This window comes from Orcinus orca, chromosome X, assembly GCF_937001465.1.
Source record: "Orcinus orca chromosome X, mOrcOrc1.1, whole genome shotgun sequence".
In the NCBI taxonomy this organism is placed as follows: domain Eukaryota; kingdom Metazoa; phylum Chordata; class Mammalia; order Artiodactyla; family Delphinidae; genus Orcinus; species Orcinus orca.
In genome coordinates this window covers 21,148,983-21,176,709 of record NC_064580.1, presented here as the reverse complement: position 1 = coordinate 21,176,709, position 27,727 = coordinate 21,148,983, and the positions used below count along the sequence as shown (strand labels likewise).

At 45.2% G+C, this 27,727-nt stretch overlaps 2 protein-coding genes and 1 pseudogene across 2 annotated transcripts in view; 2 read left to right on the top strand and 1 right to left on the bottom strand.

Annotated features, from left to right (window-relative positions):
* Positions 1 to 27,727, top strand: part of KLHL15 (kelch like family member 15) — a 475,484-nt gene that overhangs the window by 102,385 nt on the left and 345,372 nt on the right. The window lies entirely within an intron of this gene.
* PDK3 (pyruvate dehydrogenase kinase 3) overlaps positions 1 to 27,727 on the bottom strand; it is a 138,356-nt gene that overhangs the window by 102,019 nt on the left and 8,610 nt on the right. The window lies entirely within an intron of this gene.
* LOC101290269 (tubulin epsilon and delta complex protein 2-like) lies at positions 1,640 to 27,380 on the top strand (annotated as a pseudogene).

Sequence of the window (27,727 nt, the reverse complement as noted above, 5' to 3'; positions counted from 1 at the left end):
GAAAACAAAACCTGTACATAGAAAGATTGAAAGAAACTAAACCAATGTAATGCTGTTTTCTTTATGCGTGAGCAATAGAGATGCTTTTCTTCTTTTCTGAATTCTTCTAGTTTTCTCTCTATATACATTGCTTTTACACTGAAATAAGCTCTAATATTTCATTTCTAAAAAAGAGATATAGTCATATTCTTTCTTTAGTTCATATAACTTCAAATATTAATATTTAATTCAGTTTTAAAAACTGAAGAATGCAGAGTCAGAGAGATTTATCCAGCATCCCTCAACAAATTAATGACAGAAAAAGAAACATTATGGTAATCCTAAAGTGATATTGGGGAACACGACTAATTTCCCATAGGCTCTGTACCATCGATATTATACTTCTTATAGTTCTGTGTTCGTTGCTTGCTAAGAGGCTAAATAGCACTAGTATAAATAGCATAAAAAGAGTGGGGAGACTATAGGTGAACCCCATTTACATCAAAGTGGGTAAAGTTCACTTTAAGGAAACAAACTACATGAAAATTCACAAATTTGGGCTTTTTAAATGAAAGGATTCACAAAAGAATTAGCTTGAGCTCTGTATTATCAGAGAAGACATTTACCAAATGAAAGCCCATCTGTGATTCAGATACCAGAACAAATACCTAATACAACAAATTCCAATCTACCAAAGAAAGTGCCTTAGAGTCACAACAGGATTTTTTTAAACTTGATGTATCAAACACATCATTTGGAGGGAGGGGCCACTCCAGCTTGGTACGGAGTTTGAGAATGAACAGTTTAGAGGAAAGCGAAAACTGTTAAACAAGAGAAGAGAGCAAATTTCAATAAAACAGATCAAGGTAGGAGGATGTCTTAGCGTGGGCTCCCCTAGAACTAGGCACTGATATATATACCAGGATTCCAGTGCAAGTGGTTGATTTGGGAGGAGATTTCTGGGCACTTCGCTAGGGCACTGGGGAAGCTAGAACAGGCAGGGGAGGGAAGGAAGCCACTTAAAAGGATGTTATCAAGCTAGCTGCCACTGTGGGCCGCTGGAACCTCATCCTGTTGGGGGACACGGGGTGACCAGTGAGAACACACGCACCTGAGTCACCCTGCCTGAGAAGCGAGGGCACTTTGGGGGCCGCGGTGGTATCCAGATTACGTCTCAGGGCAGAGCAGCCGTTGCTGCCTATTGGAAGTCGGGCCGGTGTGTGTGAAAATGCAGAGGGCTGGCAGTGCAGAAGCACAGCATCTGCTACAGATGGAGTAAACCAGCTCCTCACGGCGTGTTTGTTCCCTTTGGTGCTTTTTAAAAAGTGGTTTGAATGGCTTACATTTACGGTTGAAACTCCTTAAAGCTGACTTTCTGATATTCTCTCGTGTGCACTTTCGTTTTTCTTGCCCCAGGGCTGCTACTGACACGTCCTTCTCTGCCTGCTCCGCCCGCCCTCCCGGAGCTGCCGCCCACTTAACAGCAGGCTGAGGGCCTCCGTGCCCAAGCGGCTCACTCTGGTCAGACCTGTTGTCTGTTTTTGGGTGGACGTGGCTCCGGGCAGTAGAAAACACGGTCTGCAGTGCTATTACAGCAGAAGGCCTGGCACCTTCAAAGCATGTCTGCAAACACCCTGCTCCAGTTTTATACTTGTCGAACATGTTCCCCAGGTGAGGAAGGAAAGGCCAAACGCGGTTAGTCACTCTAGAAAGTGGCAGTTTGCGTTCCAAGAGGACTGCGTCTCCTCCTCTTTTTCTCCTCTGCACCCTCTCACCACAGGAAACACTCTTTCTAAGCAGTTTTCAAAGTCCCAAGAAGGATCGCAGAGTTCCTAACGCGCAGTTTATGGCTTGAAAACACTTGGCAGACGAAACAATAACAAAGTCAATGCCACCTCGCCCTTTCCGTGTGGTTATGTAATCAAAGGGCAAACTGCTGTCTCAGGCAGAGCTGGGAGAGGGCTGGGCACACAGCTCTGCACATCCAGCCGCCCGCCATGCTTTGGAGGCTTGGGGAGGGAGTACCCTTCCAGCTGTCAGGAGGCTTTGACACAGGGCGTGTCTGGGCCTCTCTCTCTGTCCCATCACCGGGAACTAGGACGGCCCCTATGACCCATTAATGTGGATTTTCTTTTTTTTTTTTTTAACATCTTTATTGGAGTATAATTGCTTTACAATGGTGTGTTCGTTTCTGCTTTATAACAAAGTGAATCAGTTATACATATACATATGTTCCCATATCTCTTCCCTCTTGCATCTCCCTCCCTCCCACCCTCCCTATCCCACCCCTCTAGGTGATCACAAAGTACCAAGCTGATCTCCCTGTGCTATGCAGCTGCTTCCCACTAGCTATCTAGTTTACGTTTGGTAGTGTATATATGTCCATGCCACTCTCTCACTTCGTCCCAGCTTCCCCTTCCCCTCCCCATATCCTCAAGTCCATTCTCTAGTAGGTCTGTGTCTTTATTCCCGTCTTACCCCTAGGTTCTTCATGACATTTTTTTTCTTAGATTCCATATATATGCGTTACCATACGGTATTGGTTTTCCTCTTTCCGACTTACTTCACTCTGTATGACAGACTCTAGGTCCATCCACCTCACTACAAATAACTCAATTTTGTTTCTTTTTATGGCTGAGTAATATTCCATTGTATATATGTGCCACATCTTCTTTATCCATTCATCCGATGATGGGCACTTAGGTTGTTTCCATCTCCAGGCTATTGTAAATAGAGCTGCAATGAACATTTTGGTACATGAGTCTTTTTGAATTATGGTTTTCTCAGGGTATATGCCCAGTAGTGGGATTGCTGGGTTGTATGGTAGTTCTACTTGTAGTTTTTTAAGCAACTGACAAAGGATTAATCTCCAAAATTTAAGCAGCTCATGCAGCTCAATAACAAAAAAACAAACACCCAATCCAAAAATGGGCAGAAGACCTAAATAGACATTTCTCCAAAGAAGATATACAGATTGCCAACAAACACATGAAAGAATGCTCAACATCATTAAGCATCAGGGAAATGCAAATCAAAACTAAAATCAGGTATCATCTCACACCAGTCAGAATGGCCATCATCAAAAGATCTAGAAACAATAAATGCTGGAGAGGGTGTGGAGAAAAGGGAAGACTCTTGCACTGTTGGTGGGAATGTAAATTGATACAGCCACTATGGAGAACAGTATGGAGGTTCCTTAAAAAACTACAAATAGAACTACCATAGTGTGGATTTTAAAAGGGGCCCATTCCTTCCTCTGGGAGCACACAGCCCCATGCTGGGGACCGCAGTTTGGCGAGGGGGGCTTGGCCTGGATTTCAGCCCCCTCTTGGGGCCCTCGGTCAGGCCTCTGAGGGCAGAGCAGACCCCTACAGTTCACGTGGGGACACTGTGGAGACTGGAAACTCTCCCACCCCACCCCAGGTCAGAGCTATCGTTTACTCTATCTCACTTCCCTTTAAGTTCCAGATCCTGAAAGATTATTCCTTCTGCTTCAGAGGACAGCTCCTTACTCTGGCCACAACTTGCTTTCTTTATAAATTACCTGGAAGTTCCTGCCTGTCCATTTCAGTTAGTTTATTTACCTGATCATTTGGCCTGCTGTATCAGCATCTCCCCACAAGACTATATCACTCTTTCCGCCCCAAGTGGCATCACTTTGTGGCAAGGTATTTGGAGAGGCAATTGTCCTTTTTTATTTTCTTTTTAAGGTTAAACAAACAACTAGCTTAAAGGCAGGGGAATGGTCAAATCTGCATAAGTGGAAGGAGAGAAATTTGCATAAGAAGCCCAGGTGCCTCCTGGGAGGAAAGTAACCGAGATGCCAGTGCAGATTCCCTTCCCAAAGCTGAGGTAGAGACCAGGGGACTCTAAGGAAGGGCCATGGGCAGGGGAAAGGAGACGGGGGAAGTGGGGTTGGCGCTGCACTGGAGAGAGGTGGAAAGCAAGCATGGCCTGGGTCCAGGATACAGCAGAACCCAGACGTGTGCTAACTTGGTTCTCCTGACAGCAAACCACCACCTTCAGGAAAGTGTTGTGTAAGCAAACTGGCAAGCTGCCCTCGCAGCAGCTGGCCCCAGGGTCCCGACCTCAGATGTGATGTGGGGATTCAGGAAGCCACTGCTGGAACCACTGGCTTCAGAGGCACACCAGATCTGTTGTAAGATGCACCCGCAAAACATAAGCTTCCCACCATGCCTCTTTCCCCACTTGGAAGAGGTCTGAATTTGTCTCATGTGACCGCATCTGGCTGGTGGAACTGAAATTACTCAGCTGCCAGGGAGTCTGGGAAATGTAGTTTCAGATTTGTAGACTCTGCTACATGTAAAGGCACACTGAAAGGACGTTGAAATGGATGATGAGTAATCATTTTCCCCACGGTTCCTCCATTGGAAAACCTTCAATGGCTCTCCATGTGGATAGCACTGTCGAAGGAAAGCAGGACCTGAGTCCAGGATACAGCAGACTCCAGCAATGATTTCCAAACTGTAGACTACAGACCCTGGGGAGGAGACTAGGAGATATTACAAGATGTTTCCGAACCTCCTTACACTGCAGTCATCCTGTGGACTGGAAGGCAAAGGAAAAAAAAACCCAAAAACCACATTGTGACTTCCACACATGCGTTCACCTATTTTTCAAACATGGAGGGAATTATGATTCAAAAAATACAAATCACTTAACAACCTTCCTTACAAACATGTTTCTCACCCGCAGACCCCACTCCTCTGCCTAGATTGAGAATTCTGTCTCCGTCCTGTCTTGCCAATTCATATTCATCATCTGAGACTCAGCCCAGGCTACCACCTCCCCTAATCGGGGAGGTGATTCTCTCTGACTTCCTCAGGCTGGGGTAGATAGTCCTCATCAGTTCTCTCGTAATATCCTGATAATAATAAAATTAAAGTGAAATTTGATTGGCTTACTTTGTGCCAGGCTCCATGAGGTATGTACTCTTACTATCTCATTTTACAGATGAGGACGCTGGGGCACAGAGAGGTTGTATAACCTGCCCAAGGTCACTTATTAGTGACAGCTGTGACTGTCACAGGCAGCAGTCTGTCTTCAGAATCTATGCTCTTGGCCAATACCCTCACTTCCTCTCATCTATCTGTTGTTACACTGCCCACCCTGCTATATTTATCTATCTATCCATCCATCTGTAGCCGAATCTGTACATCTATCTCCTCCACAAATAAGCAATGTCTTTCTATGATGTTTAAAAATGGGAAAAAAAAGTTCAAAGTATTTCCTCTCTTCCTAACACATTGAAAATTCCAGGACCAGGGTCCAAATTCCTTGCTCCACCTTTCTCTCATCCTCTACTGTCTGTTAACACAGGGACTATTTTCTCCTTCAGCAGAGAATACCAGACTAAATTACAGAGCAGGGTACAAAATTACTATCCTCAGCTCCCTTCTTTGCCTGTTTTCTCCAAAATAGATTCTTTCCGTTGGTTGTATAAATACAAGACAGAACCCACCACTGCTTCGAAATCATGTGGGAAAGCGTATCATCAACTGTGAGCTCTGTTGGAGCTGACCTTCTGGCCAGGGTCCACCAAGCGCTCCTTGAGAAAGGATGGCGTTCCTAGGCACTCCAGCCCATGCATCAGCATTCTCGTGCAAACATTTAGGAGGGTGAAATTGAGGAGAGCATGACATTTCCCTGGGAATCAGGAGGCGTTTCCATATCTGCACTCTTGCCTTCACTGTTTATTACCCTTTCTGTCTAACACGGATGACACTTGCTCGTGTTCCCGGTGCCTCAGTACCTGGGTAGCTCTGCTTACACCTGCCAACAACCCCACCAGGTAAGCTAGCTGACTGTTCCCTCTACTGGGGACACCCTGGAAGCACCACCTTACTCCAGACTCATCTCCCTTCTCGCTTTGCTCAAACTCCTTTCTCCTCCCTTTGTCTGATATTTGCTCAGCCCATTGGTTTTGGCTCATAAACCAGGTATTTCCTTTTCCCTCTTGAAGGTAACTTATAAAAGAAACTTTCTTTAATCATCTTTCAGGTACGCTCTCTGGGCCTCTGTTTGGGAAAGTCCCCCCTGCCTGCAGAGTGCCCTTCTAAAGGCTGGTATCCTCTGCAGGAAACAGGGAACAATTTAGATGGACCAGGCATGATGGCTTTGCAAATCTCCCTTGTGTAATTTACGCATCTGAAACCATCGTTTCTTCCGGTGAGCACACTATTACACCAAGGCCCATCAGCAGCAGGAGAGGCAGGAAAACTCATAAATATGCTTAAGGAGTGACTCTGGTAACTCATTATTGTTTTAAGACATCTTAATTCCCATTCAGGCTAAATGACCTGGTATACCCACAGCCATCTCAGAGAATGTCAGTTCAATCTAAGAGAGTGCGATGTTTGTCAAAATAGTATTGCACAAACCCTCTAAAGAAAGCCAAAAACAGTTGCAGTGAATTACAAAAATATTATGGAGTCAAAGAGGTCTGGCATTTAATCTTCAGCTAATGTTGACACCAAGCAGTACACCCACAAAAGCCAAAGAGAATCCGAGTGGAGAGCGTGGGTTCCCAGCCTTGGCTGCCTTTTGGAATCATCGGGGTATTAAAAAAAAAATCTCCGTGTCCAGGCCATACTCCAAGCCAACTAAATCAGAATCTCTGGGGGTGGGTCCCAGGCATCATTATATTTTAAAGCCCTCCAGGGATTCCAATATGCAGCCAAGTTCGAGATCCACTAGTATGGAACGTCTGGCCCTCGCTCACAACCAGGGCTCAGGCCCTCCTTATACACGCTGTCAGGTGTGTAGGGCGGGAAAGGTGGCACGACATGCCTGGTCATGCCACTCACCCATGCCAGCTTAACTCGCCAGCTGCCCACTCAGCGCCTGAAGCTACCCAAAACGTGGAAACTCAAGGTCGAGGTGATGCTCAGGTGACGATTAAGGTTACTAGACATCAGAGCATTGAAAGCGGGACAGCCAAGGCACAAACAGAATAGAGAGACACAAGTGCACGTTAAGCAGTAATCTGTGATATCTTTACTGGCTCTGCTCCAAAGGGGGGTGTTGGATTTGCCAATTTGATGTACTGCCACCTGATATTCAACTGAAGAAGGAAAAAAGATATGGAGGGTAGGAGGGGGCTTCTGAAGTGCTGGTCATGTTCTGTTTCTTCAACTGGATGCTGGTTACACAGGGGTGCTGTTTCTGAAACATGGCTACTTCTACACTTACGATATGGGCACTTTTATATATGTACATCATGCTTTAGTAAAAAGTTTTATAAGGAGAGAAACCCTACACTGGTCAGTGAAAAAAGGTCATAGACGCTATCAAAAATAGAAAGCCCACCAGCCTGTTTATAGCACTGAGTTTGATAATAGCCCCATATTAGAAACCATTCAAATCATAGGGACCTGGTTGGACAAATGAAGGTTCAGTCATACAACGGGATACTACGTAGCTATTAAATTTTATGTGGTAGAAGACTACGTCATGACATGGAAAAGTGCTCGCAGGCTATTTTAAAGTTAAAAAAAGAAGATGGATTATAAAACATCGTTATACATGTGTTAGATATTATTATGCATTTTTCTATGCACACTGGTCTTGAGATAAATAAATGTTAGGCATAACTGAGATACAAACAGAAAGAAAGTGTGCAGATAGGACCTGGACTCAAGTCCCAACCCAGCTTATCTACTAATAATTGTTCGCCTTTGGCCAACTTGCTCAACTTTGTGAAAAGAGCTTTATTGAGATATAATTCACATACCATACAATTCACCCATCTGAAGTGTACAAGTTAATGTCTTTTAGTATATTCAAAGAGTTGTACAACTACTACCACAAACTGATTTTAGAACATTTTTATCGCCCCGTAGCCATTTGCAGTCAGTCTCCACTCCTGCCAACCCCCGCAGCCCTTGGCAACCAGTCATCTACCTTCTGTCTCCATACAGTTGCCTATTCTGGACATTTCATCGAAATACAGTCATACGATGTATGTTTTCTGCGCGTCTGGCATCTTTCCATTAGCGTAGTGTTTTCAAGGGTCATCCATGTTATAGCATTTATCAAACTTCATTCCTTTTACTGCTAAATAATATCCCCCTTTATGAATATATCATATTTTGCTTATCCATTCTTCAAATGGTGGACATTTGGGTTGTTTCTACTTTGGGGCTATTATGAATAACGCTGCTGTAAACATTCACATAGAAGTTTATGTGTGGATGCATGTTTTAGTTTCTCTTGGGTATATATCTAGGAGTGGAACTTCTGGGTATGATATAATACAAAAATATATTTAGTCTTTGCCCACAGTTCCTGGCAGAGCTCCTAAAACCCTTGGAATTTCCTGAGTGATAGGATTTGTGGGGGGGTTTGCTATGCACAACCAGCCCCTTTCAATCACACCTGAGTGTATGCTAATGAGGTGACTTAGGGTGGGACCCGCCCCCTCCTCAGATAGCTATAGGATACGGCCAATCACCAGAAAGACCAAGTGATCAGAGGGTTAGAACTCTCAGCCCCACCCACCAACCCCTCTGGGAAAGGGAGGTGGTGCTGGAGATGGAACTCTATAAAAAACTCTTGAACAATGAGATTTGGAGAGTTTCCAGGCTGGTGAACACATGGACTTGCTGGGACGGTGGTGTGGCTGGAGAAGGCATGGAAGCTCTATGTTCCCTCCCTTCTCCATACCTTGCCCTGTGTATCTCTTCCATCTGGCTATTCCTGAGTTGTATCCTTTATAATAAAGCCATAAATGTAAGTAAAGTATTTCCCTGAAGTCTGTGAGCCATTCTGGCAAACTACTGAACTTAAGGAGGGGGTCGTGGGAACCTACAATTTACAGCCAGAAGTACGGGTGGCCCAGGACATTGCACTGGCATCGGGGGCAGTCTGGTGGGACTGAACCCTTAAATCTGTGGAATCTGTCACTAACTCCAGGTAGTTAGTTTCAGAATTAAATTGAATTGTTGGACATCCAATTGGTGTCCGGGGAATTGGAGAATTGGTTGACTGGTGTCAGAGTACGATCCAGACTAGGTCATATGGTAACTCTGTGTTTAACATTTACATTTCCTCCAGCAATTTCTCCATATCCTCGCCAACACTTGCTATTGTGTGTCTTTTTTACTATAGCCATCCTAGCAGATGTAAGGTGATACCTCATTGTGGTTTTGATTTGCTTTTCTCTAATAACTAATGATGTTGAGCATCTTTTCATATGTTTATTACCATTTGTATATATTCTATGGAGAAATGTCTAATCAGATCCCTTGCCCATTTTTAAATTGGGTTAACTTTTTATTACTGAATGGTAGTTTTTTATATATTCTGGAATCAAGTCCCTTATCAGACACATAATTTGTAAATATTTTCACCCATTCTGTAGGTTGTCTTTTCACTTTCTTGATGGTGCCCTTTAAAGCCCAAAAGTTTTAGATTTTTATGAAATCCAATTTATCAATTTTTTTCTTTAGTCACTTGTTTTTTGGTGTCATGTTTAAGGAGGCTTTCAGGATCCACATCTTTTAATCTTCTTATTCTTGGAGCCAAGCACAGAGCCTGGCATATAGCAGGCACACAATATTTGCGAACTGGGATGACGTATCTTTATCTGAACCTGGGAATTTATTGAGTCCTGTATCGTTTATCTATTACTGTGTAAAAAATGACCTCAATTTAGCAGTTTAAAACCACAAACATTTTATTTGGCTCACTAGCCAATGGGTCAGTTGGGCAGTCCTTCTGATCTGGACTGGCTCACGTGTCTGTGTTCAGCTTATAGTTTGGCAGCTGGTTGAATGATCTAGAATGGCCTCACTCTCATGTCTGGTGGTTGGTACACTGTCAGATGGGATGCCTTGGTTCTCTTTGTAGCCTGTCACCCAATAGCAGGCTAGCTCATGGTCGTGTTAGAGTTCCAATTCCAAGCCCTAATACCTAAGCGCTTTTCAAGTCTCTGCTTATATCACATTTGTTCATGTCCTATTGACCAAAGCAATTCACATAGCCAGGCCTAGATTTGAGAGATGGAGAAATAGACTCCAGCTTTTAGGAGAAGGGAAGGATTTGTGGCCATTTTTGTAATTTACCACAAGTACCTCGATGCTTCTACACTGTTAGGCTTTCATGGAGGATGTAAAAGAAAAACCTCTCCTTCTTTCAAGTTTACACGCCATTGTGGGCATTCATTCATTCAACAAATGTTTACTGAGCATCTACTATGTGTCAGGCACAGTTCTGGGCTCTTGAGCTATCTTAATAAGCTGAGCAGACTAAGATCCTTCCCCCTTCCCCATGAAATTTACCTTCTAGTGGAAATGGCAAGAGGAAAGATTTCAAATAGAGTCCAAACAAACTGTTGTGGTGGTGAAAATTTCTTTGACCGTACCTATATACAATGAAGATTAAATCCAAGACTTAGCCCCTGCGGGCAGGAGGGAAGATAGAAACACCCTTAAGAACACAGAGCAAAAGGGGAGAAGATTGCAAGAGATCCCAGAAAAGAAAAGCAGGCTCCTACGGAAAATGGAAATTTGTTCTTGTATTTTCAAAGTGAGTTTGTATCAATCGGGGTTCAACCAGAAACATATAAATGATAGGAGACATATATTAAGAGATTTCGGGAATTCCCTAGTGGTCCAGTGTTTAGGACTCTAATTGCATGAAGAGTTACTTTATGGGATTGTGGGGCTGGCTAGGCAAGTCTGAAATCCATAGGGCCTGCCATCAGGAGGAGCAGGCTGGAATTCCCAGGCACGAGCTAAAGCTGCAGTCTGCAGGCAGAATTCCTTCTTCTCCTGGGAAACCCCAGGTCTGCTCTTATGGCCTTTCACCTGACTGAATCAGGGTTACCCAGACTATCTAAAATAATCTCCCTTATTTAAAGTTCACTGATTGTGGACTTTAATCACATCTACAAAACACCTTCACACAGCACCTAGATTAGTGTTTAATTGAATAACTAGAGACTGTAGCCTAGCCCAGCTGACACGTAAAACTGAACATCACATGAACTGCCTGCACAATTCTGTCAATTTACTAAAGCCCACTGTACACGTTAAGTGGGTGAATTATATAGTATGTGAAATATATCTTAATAAAGCTGTAAAACAAAGTAGGTTAGTTCTATGCTTTGGGAGATCTAGTTTCAAGAACTAAATGTGGGCTTAAAACAAAAAGTCTTATTATGAATGTGTTTGACTCAGTCTGGAAGGCAGAACAGAAGCTGTTATCCACGAGGAACGTAGCCTAATTCACCCTGAGCCCGGCACTGTTCTATCCTCTCAGCTAGGAGTTGGAGTAATTTCTCTATGGCTTCCTTACTATCTGCGTGCCATAGACCAATTAATATTTACACTCCCCAGACAGGTACCAGAGGAGACAGACGCTGGGAGAGCCGGAAGAGCAGAGCCCAGAGGATCCTTGGGCCCCTGGGCTGGTTATGGGATGCAGGATCCAGCGCCACTTAATAAGATTAAGCGTCACCTCCAATTAGCTCTCTGTCCTCTCTGCACTCAAGTGGCTCTAGCCTGTGGGCAGCTGTTAGAGCCCAGCTACAGACAAATAAGAAGGTGGTGCATTAAAAAAAAAAAAGTGTGGTGAGGGCTAGACATGTTCCAGGGGTCTGGAGCAGAGTGAGGAAGCCCATGGGAAAGGAAAGATGAAAACACCACGGATGGAACTGGGGCGGGAGGGAGCGCCCACGTCACAACTGGGAACAAACAAAGGGCTAGAGGAGGGAAGAGGCTGGACTGACTGGAACAGGGTGTCCTGGAGAGGTGGGTGCAGGGCAGGGAGGCTCTTGAAGAACAGGCGGAGGAATGCGGAACAGATGCAAGCAAACCTGTGGTGCCCAAAGGAGGGGTGCACATCTCAAGGGGTGGCCAAGATGATCCACTGCAGCAGGAGAGGGAAAGACGCTAACTTCGACTAGATTTATTTTTGATCCAAAGAATAAGAAAATAAACTCAACTAGTAGGTAATATATGGATTCATGCCACCACCCTCCCCCTGTCTGGAAGTCAGACAGTCGCAAGACAAGAATCCTCAAATGATTTTGAAGACAGAGTGGGAATTCCTGAATTGAAGGGATGATAAGCCTCGTCATTTACTTTCAGCATTTTGCAACATTTATAAGGTAAAGTGTGTTTACAGATTCTAGTCTCCAGTTATAATGAAACCAGCCCTCATAAAATAAACAGGTGACTTTGAAGAATCCCACAAAGGAAACCCTGCTTGGAAATAATATTAATAAGGCAAGAAGAATCAAACAACCTGAAAATGAGTTCTCCTTCTCACAATGCAACAAATGATGCATTTCTCCACTTTCTAGAACCTTCTTTGTCCACCATGGTTGAAGTCAAAACAATGACCATCTAGTCAGATCTGAAAAGAGGTTGTTCAGAGAACTCAAAATTATCCAGGTACCTATTAAAAATATGGATATAAAGCTGGCCCGAGGTATAGCCCATGACTTAATATACTGGTTAATGAAAGGATATCATTTATAAATAAACAAGTATGAATATAATGGGGGTGCATACTAAGGAAGGTATACGGGCAAAAAAAAAAAGGGAGTTCATTGCTGCAAGCAATGTGAAGGGCTATTTTCAGACAATATTGTAGAGTATATGGGCTGTTCTAGGTTGGGTTCTGGGTTGGAGATGAGGATTGGATGTGAGTAGTTGAAATGAGAGAGAGACTCACGAAGCACTAGGAGGGAAGTGGGGGTGTGTTAGCAAGCATGTCATCACTGTGGGCAACTGAGGCAACTGGAAATTGGTGTAGAACCTGCGTTAGACGCATCCCACCCTAGGGGGAAGGAAGACGGAGTAGTTATACACCAGCTTCTGCCATCAATGGTTCAGAGCCGCTCGCGGGGCATTTACTCCCCATTCTGCCTGTGCTTGGGCAAGCCCAAGGAAGCCCTCAGAACGACAGTCACGGGGGCTTGGAGGAGGAAGCCACAAGCATGCACGGGAATGGTGAAGGCCAAGAGATACGGGCAGAGCACCCACAGTGTCTGCTCCCTAGGCTTCTTTACGGTTTGACTTTTTACAATAAGCAGCGTTTACTCTCTCTGTCTCATCATTCTTTGTTTTTCAACTTTTCACTTGTCGAACTCTGGGTGGGGCAACGAGCCCAGGCGTGCGAGTCCTGAAGGCCTCGGAAATAGCGGCTTACCAAAGGCCAAGAAGCAGCGCACGGTCCTCCCAGCCCATTTTAAAGGAGCTCCCGGGCTGTTGGATTCTACAGAGGAAGGCTGTTTTTGGTAAAACGTTGCCGAGAACTCTAATATGTACCGCTGCAACAGAAAATACTGAAAGGAAGGGTTAGGGCTGGGTGTTTTCGGGGAGATTCCAGAAGGTTCAGAAAGTTCAATTCAGCTAAGAACTAAGCGAAGACACTCAGTGTAGCCCTAGTTCAGAAGTCCAGCTGAATGAATGCACGTCTGCCCTAGAGGATCAGGGCATTTGTGAGTTGCCACGGGCCAGCCCGGAGAGGTCTAGATGGCAAAGGAGACATTCTGAGGGGCTCCAGCAGCAGAGGAGAGGGTGGACTTTGCCCACCAGCTGCCTGCACTAAGGCCATCCTGTCTACCAAGCAGAGCCTTCTACGTGCTGTGCCTGAAGCAGAGATAAGCAAGAGCGACTCGATTCGGCCACCACTTTGGTGCAAGTAGGACTTCAGGCCCCATCCAGAAAGGAGGGGCTGCCATTTGGGAATGAAGTGCTTAAAGCAAGATCCAGAGCAGTGTGGAGAGGCAGCCAGAGCCATCGCTCCTACCCTCAGCTGCAGGGGGCCCATCCTATGGGCAGGAGGAATAGGCAGCTAAATACAGAAGAGACACGAGGCACCCTCACTGGCTCGTCCTCCGTGACAACAGGTTTTATTGGGAGCAGAGAAGAGACGGCTAAAGTCTATTCCTCCCAGCACTGAAGGAGTCAGAACAGAAAGAGAGGCAGAAAGGGGACTTAGGAGGGAGCCAGAGATACATCGTCATTTCATGATTTGTTTAAGCTGTTCTATCATTACAATGACTACAGGTTATGCCACAGAAGACTCATGTTAAAACACTGCTCTTGTTAGTATATTAACACAGGGGAATTGTGGGGGGCGGGAGGGGTGCATCGAGCTAGTTGATACCTTGGGAACCGAAGGGAAGAGCTACAAGATACCGCAATAGAGACAGTCAGTGGGAAGGAGCAGGAGTGGGCGATGTGAAGGCGAAAAGCTGGGAATGAATGATAGCTCTTGTGTGCAGGATGCCGGCCACGTTTCCGAGGTTATTCACATTGATCCTCACTGCAACCCTAAAGGGAATTAACGGATGAGGAAACGGAGCCAGAGAGAGGTTAGGTGACTAGCTGTGTTAATTCACTGGGTCCTCCAAGAAGCAGACGCCAAGATGGGATTAGAAGTGCAAGAACCATATGGGGACATATGTATATGTATAGCTGATTCACTTTGTTATAAAGCAGAAACTAACACACCATTGTAAAGCAATTATACTCCAATAAAGATGTTTAAAAAAAAAAGTGCAAGAACCGTATGGGGGGAAGTGCCGGGGAAAGGCTCAGAGGAGGGGGCAGGAGAAGGCAGAGCGCGCCTTCAGGTGGCGATGCCAGTCTGGACCCTGTGGAGGAGACATAGAAGGACCTCTAGGAAAGTCTCAGCCAGGCCAACGAGGAGTCCTGCAGCCAAGGTGGCCCGTTGGAGGAGTCCCGCATGTCCCTGGGATGGCCTGCCCTAGTACTCTGACTGCGCTTACTCACTGGCTGGGAGCAGCCCATGGGAAACACAGCCTAGGTGCAAATGCAGCAGTGAATCCGGAGGGGCAGGAGCTGGGCCCTCAGTTATGCTCCTGAAGCAGGAGGTCAGAGTGGCACCCTTTCATGGCTGCCATGATAACCTAAAATCACATGACCAGCAAATAGTGGGAGGATTTGAACTGAGATCCTTCTGACTGTAAATCCCCCTTTCTTGGTCACTGCCTTGTATACATATGCATATATCTTGGGCATGAACTAAATGGCATCAGAGGACTGAATGTAACTGAACAGGACCCTATGGGGCCTTCCCAGAACAGAATTCCCCCCATGTTCTCCTCCTACCTTTTGCCTGTAGAAAAACTTTTGTCAAAGAATAAATTTAATCAGAGAAGTGAGAAAATGAAGAAAGTAAGGAAAAAATACAAGCAAGACAAAAAAATAACAGTTTAGCCAGTAAAAAAAGTCAAGGACCTTTAATTCCTCAAGGGCTATAGATAATATTCTGAGTCACGTCCTTTGAGCTGTTTTGCAGATACTGAAACTCACACCGGGTGGAAGAAGTTAACTGTATGCTGCCCACAAGCACAGACCGGTTGGAACCAGAAGGTTGATGATGTTGACTCCCGATTACCTCACCACCAACCAATCAGAGGAGTGTCCACAAGCTGATCACATACCTGACAACCCCCCTCCCTCACCCTGTCTTTATAAACATTTCCCTGAAAGCCTTCAGGGAGTTTGGGTCTTTTAAGCACTTGCTACCTGGACTCCTTGTTTGGCACCCTGCAATAAACACTGCACTGTATTCACCACAGCCCAGTGTCAGTAGATTGGCTTTACTGCACATGGGCAAGTGGACCCACTCTGGTTCAGTAACGTGAAGACAAACTTGAGACATCCCTCACCGACTCCTGCAGCACAAATTTCTAAAATCACAATCTAGCTGGGCAACATACGTTTTTATGAAGAGATCAGAAAGATGAAAGATTTTCAATCCTATTAAAATTGTTTTTTAGATTCTCACCCATTCCTCCCCGTTCTCCACAGGAACACACAGATCCACAAATATTTATTGAGCACTCACCACGTAACAGAGTCTGCATTTGGTACTGGGTACACATACATGGAATTTACAGTATGGTGGGAGAGGCACGCATTAACAAGTAATGAAGAAAAATTATGGATAAGTTTATAAGGGAAAGTTCAAGGTGCCTTGAGAGAAAAAGCAGGTGAGATCTAATGGAAATTGGGGCCTGAGGGCTGGATAAAATGTCTGAAGCAATGAATGCCCCAGGGAGGAATGGCATTGGTGTTAGTAGACGTAGGGTCTAGCCCAAAGCATGTGTTGTTGGCTCCTCTGAGCATGAGAAGAGCTGAAAGCCAGGTCCCCATACTTAACTTCCCTTCAATAAGCCCTGTTTGTATCTTCCAAGGAGCTTACATATCGTTTTTAAGAGAGGGCGTTATTTAGGATTGGCTCAAGATGGCGGAGTAGAAGGACGTGTGCTCACTCCCTTTTGCAAGAGCACTGGAAGCACAACTAACTGCTGAACAGTCATCAAGAGGAAGACACTGGAACTCACCAAAAAAGATACCCCACATCCAAAGACAAAGGAGAAGCCGCAGTGAGACGGTAGGAGGGGCGCAATCACAATAAAATCAAATCCCGTAACTGCTGGGTGGGTGACTCACAAACTGGAGAACACTTATACCACAGAAGCACACCCACTGGAGTGAAGGTTCTGAGCCCCACGTCAGGCTTCCCAACCTGGGGGTCCAGCAACGGGAGGAGGAATTCCTAGAGAACCAGACCTTGAAGGCTAGTGGCATTTGATTGCAGGACTTCAACAGGACTGGGGGAAACAGAGACTCCACTCCTGGAGGGCACACACAAAGTAGTGTGCACACTGGGACCCAGGGGAAGGAGCAGTGACCCCAAAGGAGACTGAACCAGACCTACCTGCTAGTGTTGGAGGGTCTCCTGCAGAGGCAAGGGGTGATTGTGGGTCACCCTGGGGACAAGGACACTGGCAGCAGAAGTTCTGGGAAGTACTCCTTGGCGTGAGCTCTCCCAGCGTCTGCCATTAGTCCCACCAAAGAGCCAGGTAGGCTCCAGTGCTGGGTCGCCTCAGGGAAAACAACCAACAGGGAGGGAACCCAGCCCCACCCATCAGCAGACAAGAGGATTAAAGTTTTACTGAGCTCTGCCCACCAGAGCAACGCCCAGCTCTACCCACCACCAGTCCCTCCCATCAGGAAGCTGGCACAAGCCTCTTAGATAGCCTCATCCACCAGAGGGCAGACAGCAGAAGCAAGAAGAACTACAGTTCTGTAACCTGTGGAAGGAAAACCGCATGCACAGAAAGACAAGATGAAAAGGCAGAGGACTTTGTACCAGATGAAGGAACAAGATAAAACCCCAGAAAAACAACTAAATGAAGTGGAGATAGGCAACCTTCCAGAAAAAGAATTCAGAGTAATGATAGTAAAGATGATCCAGGACCTCAGAAAAACAATGGAGGCAAAGATCAAGAAGATGCAAGAACTGTTTAACAAAGACCTGGAAGAATGAAAGAACAAACACCTAGAAGAATTAAAGAACAAACAAACAGATGAACAATACAATAACTGAAATGAAAACTACACTAGAAGGAATCAACAGCAGAATAACTGAGGCAGAAGAACGGATAAATGCCCTGGAAGACAGAATGGTGGGATTCACTGCCACAGAACAGAATAAAGAAAAAAGAATGAAAATAAATGAAGACAGCCTAAGAGACCTCTGGGACAACACTAAATTCAACAACATTTGCATTATAGGGGTCCCAGAAGGAGAAGAGAGAGAGAAAGGACCTCAGACAATATTTGAAGAGATTATAGTCGAAAACTTCCCTAACATGGGAAAGAATACAGCCACCCAACTCCAAGAAGCGCAGAGAGTCCCATACAGAATAAACCCAAGGAGAAACATGCCGAGACACACAGTAATCAAATTGGCAAAAATTAAACACAAAGAAAAATTACTGAAAGCAGCAAGGGAAAAAAGACAAATACATACAAGGGAACTCCAATAAGGTTAACAGCCGATTTCTCAGCAGAAACTCTACAAGCCAGAAGGGAGTGGCACCATGTGACAAAGTGAGAGAGTGGCATGGACATATATACACTACCAAACGTAAAATAGACAGCTAGTGGGAAGCAGCAGCATAGCACAGGGAGATCAGCTCGGTGCTTTGTGACCACCTAGAGGGGTGGGATAGGGAGGGTGGGAGGGAGGGAGATGCAAGAGGGAAGAGATATGGGAACATATGTATATGTATAACAGATTCACTTTGTTATAAAGCAGAAACTAACACACCATTGTAAAGCAATTATACCCCAATAAAGATGTTAAAAAAAAATAAGGCAGTTACTTTTCAGACCAAAAAAAAAAAAATCAAACACGGTTAATCTTTTGGTAAATAAATAAAATAAAGTGATGAAAGGGAAGAACCTACAACCAAGACTACTCTACCCAGCAAGGATCTCATTCAGATTCAACGGAGAAATCAAAAGCTTTACAGACAAGCAAAAGCTAAGAAAATTCAGCACCACCAAACCAGCTCTACAACAAATGCTAAAGGAACTTCTCTAAATGAGAAACACAAGAGAGAAAAGGACCTACAAAAACAAACCCATAACAATTAAGAAAATGGTAATAGGAACATACATATTGATAATTACCTTAAACACGAATGGATTAAATGCTCCAACAAAAAGACACAGCCTCGCTGAATGGATACAAAAACAAGACCCGTACATATGCTGTCTACAAGAGACCCACTTCAGACCTAGGGACACATACAGACTGAAAGTGAGAGGATGGAAAAAGATATTCCATGCAAATGGAAATCAAAAGAAATCTGGAGTAGCAATACTCATATCAGATAAAATAGACTTTAAAATAAAGAATGTTACAAGAGACAATAAAGGACACTACATAATGATCGAGGGATCAATCCAAGAAGATACAACAATTATATATACATCCAACAGAGGAGGACCTCAATACATAAGGCAACTGCTAACAGCTATAAAAGAGGAAATCGACAGTAACACAATAATAGTGGGAGACTTTAACACCTCACTTACACCAATGGACAGATCATCCAAAATGAAAATAAATAAGGAAACAGAAGCTTTAAATGACACAACAGACCAGATAGATTTAATTGATATTTATAGGCTATTCCATCCAAAAACTGCAGATTACACTTTCTTCTCAAGTGTGCATGGAACATTCTCCAGGATAGATCACATTTTGGGTCACAAATCAAGTCTCGGTAAATTTAAGAAAATTGAAATTATATCAAGCATCTCTTCCAACCACAATGCTATGAGATTGGAAATCAATTATAGGGAAAATAATATAAAAAACACGAACACATGGAGGCTAAACAATGTGTTACTAAATAACCAAGAGATCACTGAAGAAATCAAAGAGGAAATCAAAAAATACCTAGAGACAAATGACAACGAAAACACGATAATCCAAAACCTATCGGATGCAGCAAAAGCAGTTCTAAGAGGGAAGTTTCTAGCAATACAAGCCTACCTCAAGAAACAAGAAAAATCTCAAATAAACAATCTAACCTTACACCTAAAGGAACTAGAGAAAGAAGAACAAACAAAACCCAAAGTTAGCAGAAGGAAAGAAATCATAAAGATCAGAGCAGAAATAAATGCAACAGAAACAAAGAAAACAATAGCAAAGATCAATAAAACTAAAAGCTGGTTCTTTGAGAAGATAAACAACATTGATAAACCTTTAGCCAGACTCAAAAAGAAAAAGAGAGGACTCAAATCAATAAAATTAGAAATGAAAAAGGAGAAGTTACAACAGACACTGCAGAAATACAAAGCATCCTAAGAGACTACTACAAGCAACTCTATGCCAATAAAATGGACAACCTGGAGGAAATGGACAAATTCTTAGAAAGGTATAACCTTCCAAGACTGAACCAGGAAGAAATAGAAAATATGAACAGACCAATCACAAGTAATGAAATTGAAACTGTGCTTAAAAATCTGCCAACAAACAAAAAGTCCAGGACCAGATGGCTTCACAGGTGAATTCTATCAAACATTTAGAGAAGAGCTAACACCCATCCTTCTCAAACTCTTCCAAAAAACTGCAGAGGAAGGAACACTCCCAAACTCATTCTATGAGGCCACCATCAGCCTGATACCAAAACCCAACAAAGATACCACACAAAAAAGAAAATTACAGACCAATATCACTCATGAACATAGACGCAAAAATCCTCAACAAAATACTAGCAAACAGAATCCAACAACACATTAAAAGGATCATACACCACGATCAAGTGGGATTTATCCCAGGGATTCAAGGATTCTTCAATATACGCAAATCAATCAATGTGATACACCATATTAACAAACTGAAGGATAAAAACCATATGATCATGTCAATAGATGCAGAAAAAGCTTCTGACAAAATTCAGCACCCATCTGTGACAAAAACTCTCCAGAAAGTGGGCATAAGGGAAACTACCTCAACATAATAAAGGCCATATACGACAAACCCACAGCAAACATCATTCTCAATGGTGAAAAACTGAGAGCATTTCCTCTAAGATCAGGAACAAGACAAGGATGTCCACTCTCGCCACTATTATTCAACATAGTTTTGGTAGTCCGACCCACAGCAATCAGAGAAGAAAAAGAAATAAAAGGAATACAAATTGGAAAAGAAGAAGTAAAACTGTCACTGTTTGCAGATGACATGATACTATACATAGAGAATCCTAAAGATGCTACCAGAAAACTACGAGAGCTAATCAATGAATTTGGTAAAGTTGCAGGATACAAAATTAATGCACAGACATCTCTTGCATTCCTATATACTAACAACGAAAGATCAGAAAGAGCAATTAAGGAAACAATCCCATTCACCATTGCAAGAAAAAGAATAAAATACCTAGGAATAAACCTACCTAGGGGGACAAAAGACCTGTAAGCAGAAAAGTATAAGACACTGATGAAAGAAATCAAAAATGACACAGATGGAGAGATATACCATGTTCTTGGATTGGAAGAATCAATCTTGTGAAAATGACTATACTACCCAAAGCAATCTACAGATTCAATGCAATCCCTATCAAATTACCAACGGCATTTTTTACAGAACTAGAACAAAAAATCTTAAAATTTGCATGGAGACACAAAAGACCCCGAATAGCCAAAGCAGTCTACAGGGAAAAAAATGCAGCTGGAGGAATCAGACTCCCTGACTTCAGACTATAATACAAAGCTATAGTAATCAAGACAATATGGAACTGGCACAAAAACAGAAATATAGGTCAATGGAACAGGATAGAAAGCCCAGGGATAAACCCACGCACATATGGTCACCTTATCTTTGATAAAGGAGACAAGAGTATACAATGGAGAAAAGGCAGCCTCTTCAAAAAGTGGTGTTGGGAAAACTGGACAGGTACATGTAAAAGTATGAGATTAGAACACTCCCTAACACCATACACAAAAATAAGCTAAAAATGGATTAAAGACCTAAATGTAAGGCCAGAAACTATCAAACTCTTAGAGGAAAACATAGGTAGGACACTCTATGACATAAATCACAGCAAGATCCTTTTGACCCACTTCCTAGAGAGATGGAAATAAAAGCAAAAATAAACAAATGGGACCTAATGAAACTTAAAAGCTTTTGCACAGCAAAGGAAACCATAAACAAGACCAAAAGACAACCCTCAGAATGGGAGAAAATACTTGCAAATGAAGCAACTGACAAAGGATTAATCTCCAAAATTTACAAGCAGCTCATGCAGCTCAATAACAAAAAAACAAACACCCAATCCAAAAATGGGCAGAAGACCTAAGTAGACATTTCTCCAAAGAAGATATACAGATTGCCAACAAACACATGAAAGGATGCTCAACATCACTAATCATTAGAGAAATGCAAATCAAAACTACAATGAGATATCATCTCACACCGCTCAGAATGGCCATCATCAAAAAATCTAGAAACAAAAAATGCTGGAGAGGGTGTGGAGAAAAGGGAACACTCTTGCACTGCTGGTGGGAATGCGAATTACTACAGCCATTATGGAGAACAGTATGGAGGTTCCTTAAAAAACTACAAATAGAACTACCATATGACCCAGCAATCCCACTACTGGGCATATACCCTGAGAAAACCATAATTCAAAAAGAGTCATGTACCAAAATGTTCATTGCAACTCCATTTACAATAGCCTGGAGATGGAAACAACCTAAGTGTCCATCATCGGATGAATGGATAAAGAAGATGTGGCAAATATATACAATGGAATATTACTCAGCCATAAAAAGAAACGAAATTGAGCTATTTGTAATGAGGTGGATGGACCTAGAGTCTGTCATACAGAGTGAAGTCAGTCAGAAAGAGAAAGACGAATACCGTATGCTAACACATATATATGGAATTTAAGGGGAAAAAATGTCATGAAGAACCTAGGGGTAAGACAGGAATAAAGACACAGACCTACTAGAGAATGGACTTGAGGAAATGGGGAGGGGGAAGGGTAAGCGGTGACAAAGCGAGAGAGTGGCCTGGACATATATACACTACCAAACATAAAATAGATAGCTAGTGAGAAGCAGCAGCATAGCACAGGGAGATCAGCTCGGTGCTTTGTCACCACCTGGAGGGGTGGGATAGGGAGGGTGGGAGGGAGGGAGACGCAAGAGGGAAGAGATGTGGGAACACATGTATATGTATAACTGATTCACTTTGTTATAAAGCAGAAACTAACATACCACTGTAAAGCAATTATACTCCAACAAAGATATAAAAAAAACCAAAAAACAAAAATAAACAAATGGGACCTAATGAAACTTAAAAGCTTTTGCAAAGCAAAGGAAACTACAAACAAGACAAAAAGACAACCCTCAGAATGGGAGAAGGTATTTGCAAATGAACCAACGGACAAGGATTAATCTCCAAAATATATAAACGGCTCATGCAGCTCAATATCAAAAAAACAAACAACCCAATCCAAAAATGGGCAGAAGACCTAAACAGACATTTCTCCAAAGAAGATATACAGATTGCCAACAAACACATGAAAAGATGCTCAACATCACTAATTATTAGAGAAATGCAAATCAAAACTATAATGAGGTATCACCTCACACCAGTTAGAACGGGCGTCATCAGAAAATCTACAAACAACAAATGCTGGAGAGGATGTGGAGAACAGGGAACCCTCTTGCACTGTTGGTGGGAATGTAAATTGATACAGCCACTATGGAGAACAGTATGGACGTTCCTTAAAAAACTGAAAATAGAATTACCATATGATCCAGCAATCCCACTACTGGGCATATACCCGGAGAAAACCATAATTCAAAAAGACACATGCACCCCAATGTTCATTGCAGCACTATTTACAATAGCCAGGAATAGCTAGGTTCTATGTGGAACCTAGAAAAATGGTACAGATGAACCGGTATGCAGGGCAGAAATAGAGACACAGATGGAGAGAACAAACGTATGGCCTCCAACGGGGGAAAGTGGCGGGGGTGGGGGTGGGGGGGTGGGATGAATAGGGAGATTGGGATTGACATGTATACACTAATTGTATAAAATAGATAACTAATAAGAACCTGCTGTATACAAATAAAATAAAATTCAAAAAAATAAAATAAAGAAGAAAATTTAAAAAAAGAGGGTGTTAATTGACTGCTATGTTTATAGCATTTGAAAAATACTTTGCAGTCGATTTGAAAACATAAATAAAATAAACACACCACATGATTCTAAACTTATTTTTTCCCCTGGGAATAAAGCAGAGTTAAGCTTCCTACCAGCTGGCTGTTCAGCTATCACAGTGTAATGATTAAAACCCACGTATTCTGTGTTGCCAGTTGGTAAGATGGCGGGGGTGCTCTCAGATTATATTGTTTAAAGGCTGTAAAGCTTCCCTATCTCCTGGTTACAAAATTGTTTGCCTTTTGGTTGAATGACTGAGTTGGAGGCTCACTTGTTATACTGCTTATTCAGGTTTGAAATCATTAAGCAAAATGACAGCTCTTGGTTTCGGAGACCATCCCCTAAAAACAACATGGCTCTCGCTGCTGAATTCTCATCAGTTTCTCACTCCCATTAAAAATAATTCTTTCCCCATGTGGAAGCCTACGACACCAAGCTTTTCTTCAACAGGCTCAAAACACTTACCAATCATCACCTCGTTCATCCTCACCTCTTCCCTATTAAAGGGACAAGTGTCATTACATCACGCTAGGCCAAAACCAGAAAGAGTGCGGTTCAGTGGGCGATTATAGGGCTTACAGGAGCAACAGGGCACTCGTTTCCCACTGAGGTATCAAGGTTGAATCAGAGGACAGTAGAGTATGAAAGCTAGAATTTCCCATAAAGATGGAGAGGCAGAGTTTAAGGGCCAGTGCTCTACTTGAATGGCAGGTCAAATTTTTCACTCCCTTGGGCAAGGCTCTGAACCCCTTTAGGCCCGGTGTCCCCATCCATAAAATGAAACTAATGAAAGTATCTGCTTCCTTGTGTGGATGTAAGGACTAAATGAGACGGCGCACACGCAGCACTTAGCACAGCGCTCGATAAATGGGAGTTTGTTATTAGGCTCAAGATCAATTCTCCAGGGATATTAGAGATGACACTGAAGGCAGAGGGGTGGCCCAAGGTGCCAGAGTCAGGTCGAAGTAGGAGAGAGATCGAAACCTTATTGTCTCCATGACAAATTAGTGAAAGGAGCTTAGCGATGATATCCATGACGTCCAAAAAAGTCTTTTTTTTTAAATTTTTGGCCACACTGTGCAGCATGTAGGATCTTAGTTCCCCGACCAGGGATCGAACCCGTGTCCCCTGCAGTGGCAGCTCAGAGTCTTAACCACTGGACCCTGCCGGCTGCTCGCACCGGTGGATTCCGCGCCCTGGAGGGGGCGGGAGGCAGCGCAGTCCGAGGCTGCTGAGCCTCGGGTGCGTCCCTTCCAGGCTGGTGGCCAAGCTGCATGACGCCCTGGACTCCTGCACCGAGTGACAGCGGCAGCTGGAGCGGAGCCTGCGAGGCTCCCGGCGGCTGCTGAGTGCCTGGGAACCAGCCGAGACCCCGGCTCCGGAGCCCAGCCCAGGGCCAGAAACTAACGAAGAGGCCCCATCTGCAGCACGCACACCCAGCCAGCAGGACCTCAAGGAGCCGGAGCTTCTGACCCAGGCACTGCAGAAGGCTGTACGGGTGCGAAAAGGCATCTCAAAGGCTGGAGAAGGCGACAAGGGCAAGGCCCCCAGCCTGAAGTCTGCGTCCATGGCCGCTTCCCCTGCCACCAGAGCCTCTGCCCCCTCAGCGCCTCACGCAGGGCTGACAGCCGTGCATCAGAGACAAGAGCCCCCAGGGGCATCCACCAAACCAGGGTGCCTGCCAAGGACCTCCCTGAGAGCAGGCTTCTGTCAGTGGGGCATCAGGCCTGTGTGGGGAAGGGGCCGGAGCCACCAAGCCTGAACCAGGCCGCAGGGACCAACAAATAGGCCCGTTGGCTGTGCCTCAGGCCCCAGAAGCTCTTACACTCGAGGATAAGGGGTGCGTTTCCCAGACCCTCACTGGAGGAACTACTGTCTCTACCTCATCAGATCCTGGCAGCAGCAGGAGTCTGGGTTTGGGGTGACAGGGAGGGCAGGGCATTGAGCTGGATGTGGGCCAGGGGAGCCCCAGGATGCCACCCCATGAGGCCCAAGCCCGGAAGCCGGCAGAGTGGAACAGCTGGCTGTGAAGGTGCCACGTCTGATGCGCTGGGGCCTGTCCTGTGCCCTATCCACTTATCCACCCAGCCCCGGGGCTCCACAGGAGCTCTCGAAGGCCTGGGCTCCGCTTTCTCTCCTCCCTGCCAGGTGGGACCTGAACTGGGCTGGCTCCTGGGGTCACCCTGGAAGCCCTGCCTGAGGGGCGGGTGAGCCTCATCTCTCACTGGGCTCTGAGTAGGGAGTGGGGCCTGGAGCCCCCCGAGTGACACAGAGCTGTCCTGGGCACCGGCTTCTCCGACAGGATGCAGCTGCCCGAGGCCTTCAGGAAAGCGGCTTCCCGGAAGCCTCGAGGCTGGGGGAGGGGGACGAGGAGGGGGAGGTGAGACCAGGCTTCCCAATGGTAAGACTTCTCCCACGGGTCCCTTGGCTTTCTCTGCTGGGTGGCGACACTCTCCGCGTTAGGAGTCAGCCTCCCTCAGACGGCTGTGGTCACCTCACACTCAGCCAGCGGCCTCGGAGGCCCCCAGCTCAGCCTGTCTCAAGCTGTGAGACCTTGAACAAGGCACTCCGTGTCTCCAAGTCCCCATCTGTCTTCCTTGTGGAGACGACAATAATAGTAGCAGCTTCTAGAGGTGCTGTAGGCCTTAAACAAGGTAGTGCCTTTCGGGTGCTTGCGCTGTGCCTGGTACAGAGCCAGCACCCAGAGCTCTCACCAGACATCTTGGCTACCAGTCACTGCTGGCTCCTCTCCCCTTTTTCCCTTGAATTCTCTCCTAGCATTTCCCAGAGTGGGTCAGCTCTGTCACCCTTTTCACGGACAGTGTCCCCTCAGTTCCCCAGGACCCCCAAAGGCCCCTCCTGACATTCAGCAGAGCCGACAGCGCAGGCTGGGGCCGCTACCCTGGCCCTTGCCTACTTCTCGTGGCCCAGCCCAGCTGGCTGGGGTCACCACGTTGCTCTCTGGTTTGCGGGCTGCGCACGTGTGCATCCCAGCCTGTGGGCCCAGCTCAGCTCTGCACAGACCAGTGATTCTGTGGATGCTGCTACCACCGCCAAAACCCAGTTCCTGCGAAAATGCAGACAACTTCAAGTTGGCCCGGCTCTAGGCTCAGCGCCGCGGAGGTGGAGGCAGAGTTGCGGCACCTGCAGGAGGCCTGCTTGCTGCTAAGACTTCGAATGGGGAAGAGCTCACGGCAGAGCCCAAGGACTGGATACAGGAGTAGCGCTGCCTGCTCACCCCGGAGGGGCTGTAGGCCATCGCGGGGCAGCGTCTCCGCAGGCTGCGGGAGCGGTGCACAGTACCCAGGAGCTGCAGACCCCGGCGGCCCTCGGGCTGCGGGGGGGCCATGCTGCACCAGCAGATCCACCTGGAAAAGGTCCTGATGGCCGAACTCCTCCCCCCGGTGAGCAAGCAGGAGCCGCTGGGGCCACCCTGGCTCGTGCTGTGCCGGGCTGAACACAGCCTGCTCTGTGAGGGAGGCCAGCACTTCCTCACCCTCCTACGAGAAGATAAGCCTGCTGACTGAGCCCTTCCCATGGCCAGGCCCACCCCCAGTCCCCCAGGACCATGCAGCAAAGGCAGGCTGCCTCAGCCCCCTAGCCTGACTGTTAGGGAGAGCCGCGCTTCCCTAGGAGGCATTAAATGAATGGGCATTGAGGGGATTTTCACTGGAGCAGTGAGCCAGGGGCCCAGAGATGCCTGTACCCCCGTAGGAAACCAGGTTTCCAAGGGGCGGGGACTGCCTCCTGGCTCTTCCTGAGGAACTCAGGGCCTTTCTCATGGCTGCTAAACCGGCTGCTCAGGGCTCAGCTTGCCTTGGCCTTCCACAGGCTCAGGAGACCTGAGGCTGGTGGGGCCTTTTCTTAGCTACCTCTGATTTCTCTTGCTGCACACTGAAAAGCCACTTCTGTGACATTAAAACTACTTTAGAAAGTATATATATTTAAATCATTTTTTAAAAAATCCATTGGACCACCAGGGGAGTCCAAAAATTTTTTTTAATTTTTTTAACAATGTCTTTTTAAAAATAAATTTTACCATTTCTTTTTTTAAAATTTTTTTAAATATTTATTTATTTATTTTTGGCTGCATTGGGTCTTTGTTGCTGTGTGCAGGCTTTCTCTAGTTGCGGCGTGCGGGGGGCTACTCTACGTTGCAGTGCACAGGCTTCTCATCGCGGTGGCTTCTCTTGTGGAGCACGGG